This window comes from Triticum aestivum, chromosome 6A, assembly GCF_018294505.1.
Source record: "Triticum aestivum cultivar Chinese Spring chromosome 6A, IWGSC CS RefSeq v2.1, whole genome shotgun sequence".
Classification (NCBI taxonomy): domain Eukaryota; kingdom Viridiplantae; phylum Streptophyta; class Magnoliopsida; order Poales; family Poaceae; genus Triticum; species Triticum aestivum.
The window spans coordinates 109,553,442-109,565,460 of NC_057809.1; the positions used below are offsets into that span (position 1 = coordinate 109,553,442).

Consider the following 12,019-nt stretch of genomic DNA (forward strand, 5'->3'; position numbering starts at 1 on the left):
CTGCACTAGTGTTTACCTCTGGTTGTTTGTACAATCTCATAGTATCTCACAGATTATAACACTAACACTAGTAGAAAAAGGGCCTTTAGTCCCGGTTCATAAGGGCCTTTAGTCCCGGTTCTGGAACCGGGACTAAAGGGTCGGTACTAAAGCCTGGAACCGGGACTAAAGGCCCTCCACGTGGCCGTTGCCTGGAGGTCCACCTTTAGTCCCGGTTGGTAACACCAACCGGTACTAAAGGATAGTTTATGATTTTTTTTCAATTTTTTTTGAATTTCAAATTTCTGAATTATTTTAACCTCTAATCTCTAATCACCCCTCATCACTTCTCAATTTAACCTTTAATCTCTAATCACCCCTCATCATTCCAAATCATCTAACTTCCTGAACGGTCACCCATCCTCTCACTACTCCAGCCTGAGCACGCTTAACTTCCGGGTTCTATTCTCCCTCGTTTCCAAGTCTGCACTTGTTGTTTTCCTCACAATAGTAAGATGGCGATCCTATTAACCCTCAGGAATTTAGCTTGAGCATGAAGTCACACATTTCACTGTTTGAGTTTAAAACTATTGTTCTAAAAATCAATAATTATTTAGTAACACTAATATTTCTTGAATAAGTAGTTTGACCACAGTTTGACCATAGTTTGACCAAAGTTGACCAAAATTTAAAAAAAACTGAAATAATTATTTAGTAACACTAATATTCTTGAATAATTATTTAGTAACACTAATACTTCTTGAATAAGTAGTTTGACCAGATTTAAGAAAAATTCAAAAAAAACTGAAATTTGAGCATAACTTTTTTCCTTTTAGAATTTGAGGATTCTAAAAATTTACAAACAGGCCGTAGGCGGTCTCCATTGGATGCGGATTTTCGTTCCGAACATTTTGATATATTATATGTTTTTTTCCGACATCGTATGCAAAAGTTATAGCCGTTTTACATTTTCCCTACATATTTTGCAAAACATGTCCAAATTTAAGTTTTTAAATTTTTCCTAACTAGTAGATGTAGTAACATAACTACCTCTCGAAGGATTTTAAATTTTGAAATTTCTATCATTTTCTTTTGCTTTTTTACAAAACTGAAAAGGCGATGCACCGGGGGGTAGGATTTGAAAATTGCACCATTAGTACCGGTTCATGGCACGAACCGGTACTAAAGGTCTAACCTTTAGTACCGGTTCGTGCCACGAACCGGTACTAATGGGCATCGCACCCTTTAGTACCGGTTCGTGCCACGAACCGGGACTAAAGGTCCCATTTGAACCAGGAGTAATGCCTGTATGGTGCCCTCGCCGCTTGAACCGGGACTAATGCTCACATTAGTCCCGGTTCGTAATGCAACCGGGATTAATGCTCTTTTCTGGCTGGACCAAAGCCCCTTTTTCTACTAGTGTAAAAGGACACATGGCATGCAAGCTAGGACTGGTATACATGCATTCAAGTTGACAGTGATCCAACTTCTGGCGGCGGCCATCCTCCTAAGACTGTGTCGCATATAAGGCGGCTGGCTTCTCGCTTGGGCATGTGGATGCGGCAGGGCGGCGCGAGGCCCGTGTCGCCTGGTGCTTCACGATGTTCGAAGTGGTGCATGCGAGATTGGGCTTCCCGGGGCGCCAAGACGCGTAAGCCATGATCTTCATATGATGCAAGTTTTACAGTTGAATCAAGCGTCACTAATTGTTTAGTGTAACGTCTGTGCTGGATCTATTGTTCTAGCTGGAACCTATGCTTCTACTTATGAAATGGTCTTTCTTGTGGCTCGTAGTTTGGGTGCCTTGCAACGTGTGGTTTATTGGCGAAACTACCATACCGAATGCCACTGCCATTTCTTTTTTGCTCATCAATTGGGTTTCTGATCTAAACATGTATGAATAGTATAGTTTTGTACCATTGTGTTTATCATTGATGTTAGCTTTGTTGCGGACATTCACTAAAAGGTCTTGTTGTGTGGATGAAGTCTGGTATTCAGGTGATCAGCCCCACCATCATATGTCCATGTTCTTCTCATCCGTATGCTGGTGGGGGGCTATCAGCAACATTGCAACCATGTTTAGAGCATGATCAGTTGGGCAAAGAAAAATGACATGGCTGCCAGCTGGCGTGTTGTGATTGACAGTTCATCATTTCGTCGCAGGCGTGACAAGGTTTGAGACCACGACGCAACCCTTTTGAAGTTCTACCATCAAAGTGCAGCATTTGTCCCAAGTTTATGACCTGCCAGCAATATAGCTCCTATGTATTCTCTCACTATGGCACATGGACCCGAAGAAGAAGAGTAGCTGGCCCCGTGTCGCCTCCCCGCAGGCGACCCGGGTGCTCCAACCCTAGCCGCCACCCCTCGCCCTCCCCTCCACTCCTCCTCCCATCCACCGCTGCCGGCGAGCGCCGCATGGCAAAGCCCTCACGGTGCCGGTGGCGACGGGATCTGTCTCGCCTTCTTTTGGTGTGGGGGCCGCGAGGGGCTTCTCCTCCATCCATGACAGCGGATCTCGGATGCCGGCGCGCCTAGGCTGGGTGGTGCGCGCTGGCAGGCAGCGGAGCGGGGAGGTGAAGCTCACTGGGCGATCGCGACACGACGTGGAAGGGCGCAGGCCGGGCTGTGCGGCGGCGCCCTTGTCATGGCGGGGTTCGGGCTGTGCAAGATCTGGGCTGGCCGGGTGCAAGGTCAGCGGCTGGAGCATGGCAGGAGGCCCGATGGAGCGGCGGTGGTTTGGCGAGGACTTGCAGTGGTGTGTGGCGTGTTCCTGGTGGTGGCGGCGGTGTCTGGAGGCACTGGCACGAGCCCATGGTCAGGCAGGTGGCGGCCCTATGGAGGCTCGGCCAGGATGGAGTCCTGGCGAGCAGCGAGCGGTTGGTCACTACTGGGCAGCGTGGTGAGCGACGGTGCCCTCCTCCGATGGCGCTGGCATGGAGTGGTGAGGTGGGCCTGATCGTCGCAAGGCCATCCCTTGGAGCGGGCGATGGCCGTCGCGGGCGGTCATGGACCTTGACGGAGGAGTGGGGTGGCTGCGGTTCTCCATCCAGGCTGGGTGTTGGTGGTGTGGTCGCGGTTCCCCTTGCTGTGCGGCCGGTTGTTGGTCCTTGGCTTTGTGGCTACATCGGCAAGGTGCTGCGGTGGCGGTGGTGCGAGACTACTTGGACGTTGTTGCCAAGTCCTTGGAGGTGTGGAGATGGGCGACGCGCGGATGCAAATCTTGCACGGCTTTCGCTGGGCCGGCGGCGGTGGCAACCGTGGTTGTCATTCCCCTCCTTGGATGCGTCGCGGAGGCGTGTTCGTCATCTCTCTCGCTCTCTTAGAGTTAGTTGTTGTCTCCGGGCGAAAGCCTCGATTAGGTTGGATCGGCATGATGGCCGCGTCCTCAACGTCGTTACTCCGTTGGGAGCATTGTGTTTGGAGGCACGACTACTTCCTTGTTGTTCTACTCCGGTGCTTGCCGCTGTCCTTTCTTGATCCTGAACGGCGCTATGTATGCCCATCACCGATGTGTCCAAGACGGCGTCTTTCTCGGGTCGGATCGAGTCCTGCCACCCACTTGCCACTTCCTCTTAGGCGTTCAGAGTGGATGGTGCGTCGACAAGTGAAGTTCTGCGGAAGATGGTGGTCTTCGGAGGTGTCCGGCGTCGGTCGAGACGCGGTGTTGTGTTCCTATTAGGATAGGCTCTTGCGTTGGAGTTTGCTTTGTGGTGTTGTGTTTGGCCTGTTCGGATGTGGTGTTTGTGCTACTCTCGTTGTTTGCAGCGAGTGTAGTTTCTTGTAACTAAAATTCTGCCTTCTATAAAGCTATGGTACGCCTAGGCATACTCTCAAAAAAAAACTATGGCACATGATTAGTTTAGTTACCCTAAAAACATCATTAGTTTAATTTAAAATGATCTAGCTTAATTAAGTCATACTCGCATGATTAGTTTTTTTGGGGGGAATACTCGCATGATTAGTTTATACTAGTATATAGTTTAACTCAAAGAATCATGTCGTGCACGCAGGGAGAAACAAAACGAACAGGGCGAGAAAAACACTAGCGGGCCCAGCTCCTTCCCTTATCCGGCCCACGATTGCGAAACCCTAACAAGTGTCCGACCCAGCCTTCACTATAAAAACATCCTCCGCTCGAGATCAGCCACTCCCCTCAAGACACTGGTCGGCCCTCCCGCTACAACCATCGCCCCCATTCGCGCTCGCTCGCTCCCATCGCTGTCGTCGTCGCCGTCGTCGGGCGCCATGGGCTTGAACGACATCCTAGCAGCGCTCTACTCCTGCCTCCCGAAGACGCCGTCCTGTCCCGTCGCCTCCCTCACTGCCGCCACCTCCAACGACGGTGTGTATTTAATGGGTTGGCCTAATGGAAATCACAACATGAGTCTCGCTGTGCTTTTGAGAGACAATTGGGTGGAGAGAACGTCTAATCGGAAATTGCATGTTCAAGGCCATGGAGGTATTTTCATATGGCTCCAATATTCTTTTATGGAAAAGGGAAAATAAAAACTAAATGAATGATAGAAAACCTGGGGAAATTAAATACGCAAAGAAAACCAAAAAGAAACAATGAAAAAGAAAGAAAACCTCCAAAACCCCAAAAACTTTTTATAAATGGGAAATGAATAAGAAATAACGCTGAAAAGCAAAGGAGCATGCATGGCTGAAGAATCCAGTCTATGCTCGCCTCAAACAAATCCTTGACAACTTGATCCAAAGTTGGGGCAATGCCCCCCCCCCCCCCTCCGACCCCCCAAGTATGTACCTAGTTTTACCTCTGATTGTTTATACAATATCATAGTATCTCACAAATTATATAACACTAAAAAGACATGTGGCATTCAAGCTAGGACTGGTATACGTGCATTCAAGTTGGCAGCCGATCCAACTTCTGGCGGCGGCCCTTTGCACGCAGCTTCAAGATGAACGGCAGCAAAAAGAAACATCAATCTCCTTTCCCTAGAGCGTGTGTGCTGCATGTGCTTGAGCCCAACCTTGTGGGATTCATGGCGGACTGCGCATGGCATGAGAGAAAAAGGCAAAAAAGCACGGACGAGCTCACCCCTCTCATGGATCTATGGAGGAAAAATGTTGCGCGAAGCAGAGAAGGTAAAAAAAAACGAGCTCAATTTCATGGGGATTAGGTGTGGACTTCAGAGAGAACACACAAAGCAGGAGGAGAGATTGAGAACTTGGGGACTGAAGGGCGAGTAGGGTGAGGATGGCTCGTGCGGTCTCTAGAAAGAGCGAAGGGATAAGATGGAAATGGTGGGGATAGCGATAAGCTCTGTGGGTGGTGGGCCTGGGCTGCCTAGCGACGCGAGCGAGGGGCAACTGGCTGTAAACATTTCTCCTTTTTAAAATATTCGAGCATTAAAAAAACAGCATCTGAATTTTTCAAATTGTTTATAAATTCCAAACAATTTTTTAAATCTTTTCAAAGTGCTAAGCATTTCAATTTATGGGGCATTTTTGAAAAACTAAAGAAAAAGAAACTAAAGATAAAAAACAAACAAAAACATATGGTGGGAGCCTTCTAGAAGGTTCTCAAATGGGTAGGCCTAATAGAGATCGCAGCGTGAGTCTCGTTGTGCTTTTGAGAGACAATTTGATGGAGAGAACGTCTAGTAGGAAATTGGCTGTTCTCAGACTTGTTGGTTTCTTTTATGCAATCGGGGGAGTCATATACCTTTCATTCAAAAAAAATCTATTTGTTATGCCTCAAGCGCATTATTATTTTGGAAATGTTAATGCCTACACGTGTGGGCGTTGATCATCTCGATCACACGCATCCATCACCGTCCAGTACTATATGCACGAATCTTGACATAATCTGGCTGATTTTCTGTGCCACGTAGGACAAGGCGTGTGTGTGATGTGTGACATAGTTCGCCCACACATCCGTTTTACCACATAGAGGGGCCGGTATGTAGGCATTTAGCAGTTCACCCACACATCAGTTTTCAGTCACGCACAAGGGCTGGTGTGTGGGCATTTGCCATCTCGCCCACACGCCCGTCTCCTCTCCCACACGTAAGCTGCTAGTTGTCATGTGTTTTTGCAGCGCACATAACAACTGTCTCTAGCGTGCTTTATAAGCAGGTGGCAACTTTCTTTTTTTACCCGAGTTGCCATGTGTTTTTGCAGGGTACACGGCAACTGCCTAGTGTGCACGTAAGCAGATGGCAACTGTCTTTTACCGAGTTGCCATGTGTTTTTGCATGGTACATGGCAACTGCCCCAACGTGCACGTACATGGCAACTGCCCTAACGTGCACGTAAGCAGATGGCAACTCTTCCTTTTTACATGGCAACTGCCCTAGCATGCTTGTGAGCATATGGCAACTCTCTCAACTGCCTAGTGTTAGTATGTGGCAACTCCTAAAGTTATGAAACCATGGCAACTACATTAGATCAGACCATACATGGCAACTGCACTTGAGCAACCATGATAACTGCAGTTGTCCGACATGGCAACCGTAGTTCAGCGACATGGCAACTGCAGATAAACGAACATGGACGAGGGTCTGGACCATGGCAACTGCGGGCGAGCGGTGGGCGTCACTCGTCACGTGCGGAACCAGAAGGGTACGAGGCCTGACATACGGGCGTGTGGGCGTTATCAACTTCGCCCACACGCACGCTTGTGAGAGGGTTCAGGAAGGAAAAAAAGATGTGTGTGGGCATTAATTGTTTTACCCACACGTAGGTGTGTGGGGACGTGGATCCTCTGACTTTGCAATCCCTGCCATACCCTGCCTTTGAGTCACTGACAGGTGGGCCCCATGCTTTGTGGGACCCGTGTGTCAGTGACTCAAAGGTAGGCTTGGCCACGGCAGGGGATCCTCGTCCGGTGTGTGGGCTGGTTGCTGTCCATGCCACACGAGGCGTGTGGCACAACTACCCGATACACCACGCGTGTGGCAGTTATCGGGACCCTATTACTTTGATTACCCTATAGAAACATGATTAATTTAGTTTGAAATGATATAGCTTAATTAAGTCAAACTCGTAAGTGTAGCATTTTTGCTCAGAGAGCAGAAAAAAATCGAACCAAACGAGAAGAACATTAAAACACTGGCGAGCCCAGCTGCTTCCCTTATCCGGCCCACGATCGCGAAACCCTAACAACTGTCCGACCCAGCCGACACTATATAACGACCTCCTCCGCTTGGGATCGCCCACTCCGCTCTCGACACTGGTCGGTCCTCCGCCATTCGCGCTCTCGCTCCCACGGCCGTCGCCGGGCGCCATGGGCTTGAACGACATCCTGGCAGCGCTCTACTCCTGCCTCCCGGAGACCCCGTCCTCTCCCGTCGCCTCCCTCGCCGCCGCCACCTCCGACGACGGCGGGGAGGACCGCATCAGCGCCCTCCCGGATGACATCCTGCGCAGCGTGGTCTCCCGCCTCCCCGTCAAGGACGCCGCCCGCACCGCCGCGCTCTCCCCGCGCTGGCGCGGCCTCTGGCGCTCCACCCCGCTCGTCCTCGAGGACACCCACCTCCTCATCCCGCCGGCCGGCCACGGAGGCGGGTTCGACTCGAGCGCCCTTGCCGGCGCCGTCTCGCGCGTCCTCGCCTCCCACCCGGGCCCCTTCCGCTGGGTCCACATCTCCAGCAACTTCATGGCCGGCCAGGAGGAGGCGCTCGCCAAGTGGCTCCGCCTCTTGGTCGCCAAGGGCGTGGAGACCCTCGTCCTCGTCAACCGCCCCTGGCCGCTCGACGTGGCGCTGCCGGCGTCCATCCTCCGCTGCGCCTCGCTCCGCCGCCTCTACCTCCGCGTCTGGCACTTCCCGGACACGTCGCGCGCCAGCGCGCCCCCGTGCGGCCCCGGCGTCTTCCCCCGCCTCCAGGAGCTCGGCATCTGCCACACCATAATGCAGGAGCGCGACCTGGAGTACCTGCTCGCCTGCAGCCCTGAGCTCAAGATCTTGGCGCTCATCCTCAGCTACGCCGCCCCCTCGCGCGTCCCGATCAGCAGCAGCAGCCTCTGCTGCGTGCTGGTCTGGCTGTCCATGCCGAACGAGGTCGACGTCGTGGCCGCCCCACGGCTGCAGCGGCTCATCCTGCAGAGCATTGGAACTAGACGCACCACCAAGGTCAAGATTGGACATGCTCCTGAGCTCACCGTGCTCGGCTACCTAGAGACGGCGAACCATGTGCTGCAGATCGGCAACACCATCATCAAGGTATCGCTCCAGCACCAACCCCTCTCTTATTTCTCCTAGTGGTTAGACAAATTAATCTTGATGCATGTGCTGATGTGGTTCTGCATAAATTTCAACTTCGATCGAATTACTAATTTACTATACTATTGTTTTTGCATTTGATTTGCAGGCTGGGGTAACAAAAGTGGCCCCAAATGCTGTGGTTCCAAGTGTCAAGGTGCTAGCTTTGAAGGTGGACTTCGAAGTAGCCGAGGAAGTGAAGACCCTGCTCAGTTTCTTGAGATGCTTTCCCCAAGTCGAGACCCTGCACGTCATGGTGAGTTTGTGACCTTCATCTCGCCCAGTTTATACTAATTTGCGTCATCAGGAGCATTATACATGAATTTGCTTACACTGAAATTCGTGCTTACGCTGAATTCACATGCGATTTTGTAGTCCTCCTCCAACGAGAACGAAGAGGAAGAGGAAGAGGATGAGCAGGACAAAGACGCGGGTGAGAGCAGCTCATCAGCCCCACGTTCTGGCAGGAGGCCGGCCCGATCGGGTGCGTGGAGTCGCAAGTCAAGAAGGTGGTGCTGGACCGGTTCACCGTGGGCGCCAACGAGCTGGGATTCCTCAAGTTCGTGATCGCGAGAGCGCAGGTGGTGAAGAGGGTGGTGCTGGTGCTGGACCCCGGGATGAGCCCCACGGCGGCGAAGGAGGCATTGAGCAAGCTGGCGTCTCAGGTGCCGTCCGCCAAGTGTGCTAGTGAGAACGTGGAGTTCATGGGGCTCCCGCGTCCGATGGCTGCTTGGAGCTACCAGATCGCGTCTGACCTCTCCCTGAGCGACCCGTTTCCGGCTGAAGGCGGTATATTGGTGGAGCGTCAGTGAGCATCGAAGAACATTTTGGATGTTTCTCTGAAGAACCTATTAGGAGTAGCTAGCTTGAAGAATTTGCCAGCGGCTGACCATAAGACTTGTATGACTCGTGTGTTCTATCCGCTGCTTCTTTTGGCTGTGACTCGATTGCACATGTTGTGATCTAGCTGTGACCTGGTTTGGCTGATGTTACCATCATGCGACATTTATCTATGCTTGATTGATGCTGTTTGGGGGTGTGAAAGACTAGTGCTGGCTATGATGAAATCAGAGATTGGTCTGTGGAAATGTTGGAGGCCACACAAAGTCTATATATTTATAAGCCCGGTTAGCAAACCTGGGAGGGGATTGCAACAGAATCAAATTACATCTTGACATGCAAGTTTACATGGTTACACCACATATTAGCACACTTTAATAGACTCATTGAATCACAACTTTACTGAGTTTGGTTTTTTTTTCTTGAAATTTCGCAACTATCTATGTGAGAAGTCATGTAAAACCCAATGTGCTTTTCTTTGGTCTGGCTCAGCCAAAACCATTGGAGCAAAATGCAAGGTCAACTGGGACTTGGTTTGCCGCCCCTACGAGTGTGGAGGCCTTGGTGTGCTAAGAGTATCTCTAGAAGACCCCTTATAAGGGGTTTACGGTCCGCGTTTGCCCTCTTATAAGGAGCGAACTTGGCTACGGCTAAGTAGTAACCTTTTATGAAACTGCAAAATTACAAAAAATGTTTAGCGTGAGAAATGAACAACAAACAGTAGAGATGATCATTCATACATACATATAATGGAGATTACCATTCATACATACATATAGTTCATCGATTACATTGCGCGTCGGCCTACACTAACCCTAAACTGGCCAAAATGGGGGCTCACTGGAGCTCTGCCGGTGCCGCGGCGATGCTGCGGCGGCGGCTATCACTCGTCGTCGTTGTCAGAGGTGAGGTCAATGTACATGGAGTCCTGCGCTTTGGTTTTGCGGCGCCACGCCTCCTCCTTCTCCTCGAACTCCCGAGCCCTGGTGAGGTCCTGCTCGAGCAGGATGTCGTTGATCTCCTCGTCCCGACGGCAGCGCTGCGCCACCACCTCCTCCTCCCGCGCATTGCGCGCGAGAATTGCCACCTCGATGGCGTTCGTTGTCGGTGTCAAAATCGGCGGATCTCGGTTAGGGGGCCCCGAACTGTGCGTCTAGGATCAATGGTAACAGGAGACGGGGGACACGATGTTTACTCAGGTTCGGGCCCTCTCTATGGAGGTAATACCCTACTTCCTACTTGATTGATCTTGATGAATATGAGTATTACAAGAGTTGATCTACCATGAGATCATAATGGCTAAACCCTAGAAGTTTAACCTGTACGTATGACTATGGTAATGAATATATCCTTTCCGGACTAATCCCTCCGGTTTATATAGACAACGGGGGAATCTAGGGTTACATAGAGTCGGTTACATAAGATGGAATCTTCATAGTTGTTCGCCAAGCTTGCCTTCCATGCCAAGGAGAGTCCCATCCGGACACGGCTACCTTCTTCGGTCTTCATATCTTCACAGCCCATCAGTCCGGCCCATAGATAACAGGCCGGACGCCCGAGGACCCCTTAGTCCAGGACTCCCTCAGTAGCCCCTGAACATGGCTTCAATGACAAGGTATCCTGCGCGTAGTGCTGTCTTCGGCATTGCAATACGGGTTCCTCCTTCCGAACTCCAAAAAATAGTCTTCGGACGAAACAAACGTGTCCGGATCTACAACACACAGCCATAGAGGGTATAGCACTTTCATGAATCCGTTCTGCCGACAACTCTAATAATGTGACGTCACGCCCTCCCGGCCTTTATTTCGAACCGTTTCCTGCCCCGTCGTTCCACGTTTCGGGGGCGTGGTTTTTACTGGCACGTCTTGTCAAAGCAGGGTCCGTTCCCCCTTATTGCGGGATTTTCATCAATACGAGCGTGGCTAACCCAACCGTCCTGCGGGAAAGATTCCTTACGAATATGCAGGTTCTTAGGCTTTAGGAGGAGGCGTTCAATACCGAAGGCCCTTATAAAGGAACCAAGGGCCGTCTTTTTTTACACCAAACTCCTCCTCAGCCTTCCCAACCTCGAGTTCCAGCACCCAAGGTTCGGCTCCATTGCTTTCAGCCTTCCCATCATGTCCGGATCCAGCTCCCAAGGCCGATGGGTGGCTTCCTCCGCTACAGAGGAGGATATTGTAAAGCTTCGGGCAGCCAGATATCTGATCATAGAGATCCACCACCGGCTTCCTGCTCAAGGAAAAGTTATTCCGACCCCCAGATCCGGCGAGAGGGTTGTGTTCCTCCCCCACTTCCTCCGAGGGTTAGGGTTTGCGCTTCACCCCTTCGTCCGGGGGCTAATGTTTTGTTACAGACTGGATTTTCACGACCTTGCCCCGGACTCGATTCTCCATATCTCGGCGTTTATCATTACATGCGAGGCCTTCCTTCGAATCCCATCACACTTCGGCTTATGGCTCAAGACCTTAAGTGTGAAACCAAAGATAGTCGACGGGGAACGGGTGGAGTGCGGCGGTGCTACAATCAGCCAACTCGCCAACACTCCCTGGCCAAAAGGTTCCTTTACCGAGAAGTCCAATTACTGGCAGTAGGAGTGGTTTTACATTAAAGAGCCCCGCGGTACTAAGTGTTGGGGAACGTTGCAGAAAACAAAAAAAATTCCTACGTTTTCACCAAGATCCATCTATGAGTTTATCTAGCAACGAGTGATCGGATGCATCTACATACCTTTGTAGATCGCGAGCGGAAGCGTTCAAGAGAACGGGGATGAGGGAGTCGTACTCGACGTGATCCAAATCACCGAAGATCCTAGCGCCGAACGGACGGCACCTCCGCGTTCAACACACGTACGGTCAGGGTGACGTCTCCTCCTTCTTGATCCAGCAAGGGGGAAGGAGAGGTTGATGAAGATCCAGCAGCACGATGGCGTGGTGGTGGATGCAACAGTCACCGCAGCAGGGCTTCGCCGTT

The 12,019-nt window shown here is 51.1% G+C and overlaps 1 pseudogene; it reads left to right on the plus strand.

The window, feature by feature from the left end:
• Positions 1-7,181: 7,181 nt before the first annotated feature.
• On the plus strand, positions 7,182-9,220 carry LOC123130412 (F-box/FBD/LRR-repeat protein At1g13570-like; annotated as a pseudogene).
• The last annotated feature ends 2,799 nt before the right edge of the window (positions 9,221-12,019 follow it).